The following is a 3,017-nucleotide window of genomic DNA, read 5'->3' as shown; positions in this document are numbered from 1 at the left end:
GGAGAAATAAAAATAAATTCTGAATGTAACTTCTGTGTTTAATCTTTCTTCCACTTTCTTTTTCCTGGTAGTAGCCAAAGAATGTGGCCTATTTGACCCGTGTCCGGGGAAGGCAGAGTGCCGGTCACACTGGGTTTCTGCCAGCTCCTTGGGACTCTGGCCCCACCCTCATCCTCCCCAGGCCCCCTTGGCTGCAGAGCTGAGAAGGGGCGCTGGGCTTGGCCCTGGAGCTGGGCTGTGGAGCCAGCACTGGCGGCGGGCCCAGCCCTCCCCACATGGCCTCTCGTATGTGCTGAGGTCCCAGCCTGACCTCTCCAGCTGTAGGAGGCGGCTTCCCTGAGCCAAAAGCCCAAGTCCCTTGTGGTAGCCACTCTACCCAGTCCCAAAGGGGCATGGGGCTTGCCTGTAACCCAGAGCCCTCGGGCCAGGGCAGGCCTTCCTGGTCCCCACACGTCCCCTGCCCACACGTCCTTACTCTGGGGAAAGGCTGCCTGCCATGGGTGAAGTCCACCTGAGCAGGAAGCTGTCCTGCTCCGCCTGCCAGGGCCAAGTCGGAAAACCCCTGGCGGGTGTGTGAGGGAGCAGCAGCTGCCCGTCCCCAGACTCAGAGGTAATCGGTGACTTAACAGTGGCCAGCCTTGCCTCCCGCCTCCTCTGAAGGTGATGGGAATCTGGCGGCAGATGGGCTGGGCCTGGGCAGTACGGCTCCCTTTCAGCTGCTTCGTTTCACTAGTGTTTTAGCCACCTTGGTTTTAGAGATAGGCCCCAAATTGGGGAGCTGAGTCTCCCCCCAGCTCCCCGCACAGGAAGCACCCTGAGGCCTTGGAGGAGGCGAGGCGCCTCCCCCCACAGCCTGACTCAGTTACCCCCGTTCAAGAGCCTTTGTGTTTCTACCAAGCCAAATACCAGCGGAACCGCCCCTCCCCGCCCTGGGAAACCAGGCCTGGGAAGATTAACCAGGGGCCTCGGCCACGATAAAGGAGGGTCGGCCCTTATCACCAGAGGCCACAGCACTTGGCAATTGTCCTGTTGATTCTGAAGAAGCCTCTGGGGAATGGTAACATCTCGCACCCCAACTCCTTCCAGACTCAGGGGGAGTCAGAGGCTGGGTAGGATTGGGGCGCGGGCAGAGAGGGAGGCCAGGGCAGGGAGGGGCCAGAGGCCACGGAGAGAGAAAGCTGGAACTCCCTGTCGCAGGCATGAATGAGAGCTGGGAGCGTTGCCTGGAGACAGGTCGTGTGACTGTTGGAAACGATCCTGGAGGGCCGAGCAGGCAAGTAAGGTTCAACAGAAAGAAGGCAGGACGTGGCCCAGAAGCAGGCAGGCCCCGCAGATGCGTCTCTCCCGCCTCTCTGCCACCAGACAGTTCCTTTTTGCTCTCATCAGGAAGTCAGTGCCAGGCGTCTGCCAGCTGACTGTCCCTAGACCCCAGCTGTGCCCAGTTTCTTGCAGCATCTGTCATCCCCAGGGCTCATGCCATCCTGCAGTGGGGCACACGATCTTGGAACAGAGGCTCTGGGAGGGAGGCATCGGTGGTGGAGGGTGGAGGCTGACTGGGTCCCCTGCGCCTCCACCCCTCCTTGGTGGCAGCTCCCCGTGTCTGCTCATGCCCCAGGCCCTTGGCACACGATCCCAGGACAAGGTAGAGAGCTCTGAAGAGCAAAGTCTGGCATTCCACCCGGGGTCTCCTCCCCGCTCCCACAGGGAGCCTGGGTGGCCCTCAGGAGTCAGGCCCCGGCTCTGGCAAGGAACTAAAGCCCCCCCTCAGCTCCTGTGGGTGGGAACTGGGTGCCAGGAACAAGGCTGGAGAATTCACCCAAGGGGCACTCTGGGTGGGCGGGCCGGTGGACGCGGTCCTCGGACCTCTCCATCCTGCCCAGCCTTGTGCGCCACTCAGCCTGCTGTTGTCTTTCCCTTGACCTAAGGGTCACCAGCCCTGCTCAGCTGCCTCTGGCGCTGGGTGGCTACTTGGGCTGATTCCTTACTTCTTTGTTTCCTCTGCCTGACCCTTGGCCTGGTTCACAACGGAGCCACCTGACAGCCAGTCCTGCCTGGGCACATGTGGCTCCTTCCCAACCGGGAGCCTCAAACTTGGCACAAAACTTGACTGACTGGGGGGAGGGAGGTTTGAGGGTTAAAGGTATTTTATTGAGGTACAACAAGAACCGTACACTTCCGTGATTGTTCACTTTATCCACAACGTTGTGCAAATATCTCTACTACATTCTTCAGGAATGTTTGCCACTCCAAGAAGAAACCCATACCCAATAGCAGTCACTCCTCACTCCCCTTGCCCCAGGCCCTGGCAACTACTGATCTACTTTCTTTATCGATTCACCTACACCAGGCATTTAATCTAAATGGAATCACTCAAACAGGGTCCTTTCTGTCTGATTTCTTAGCATTTTTTCAAGGTCCATTCTTGAAGTAGATTTATAGAGGATAGGAAGAGGGACAGGAGTGAATGAAGGAGGGGGAAAAAGAAGAGACAGAAGAGAAGCAAAGGGCCTGAAACATTTTTTTTTTTTTTTAGCTGAACAATAGTGTCTATAATGCATGGCAAAGGAGTTTGGACTGGATTCTGCCATCCCAGGGGTCTCCTGAGGCTTCTGAGGACTGAGGTGGGTAATATACAACCTGCACCAGAAGACTGGCAGTGCTCCCCCGCGACGGAGCTGGGGGAGCCTAGAGACCATTTTATGAACTATCAGCAGCCACTCTCCATTCCTACGGTAACAGCACCCAGATTCCCTGCAGGGTGACCACCTTTCCTCCACGCTCTTCCTTTGCCTGAACCTAACACTGCATTGCATCTCCTGGCTTCAGTGACCGGTCAGGGATGGGTGGGAACTAAGGTGTTCCAAAGGTAAGCCTTCTTCTAGGGCTGATGGGGAAGACACGGCTGCAAGGGCAGAGTTGCTACAGCCCTTTCACCACCACGAGGAGAAACACAGGACATCCGGGTGCCAGGAGTGAACAGCGGGGGCAGCACCGGCTTCTGGTGTTTGAACTGCACG

The sequence above is a fragment of the Urocitellus parryii genome, chromosome 4 (assembly GCF_045843805.1).
Source record: "Urocitellus parryii isolate mUroPar1 chromosome 4, mUroPar1.hap1, whole genome shotgun sequence".
Lineage (NCBI taxonomy): Eukaryota > Metazoa > Chordata > Mammalia > Rodentia > Sciuridae > Urocitellus > Urocitellus parryii.
This window is presented reverse-complemented; position numbering follows the sequence as displayed.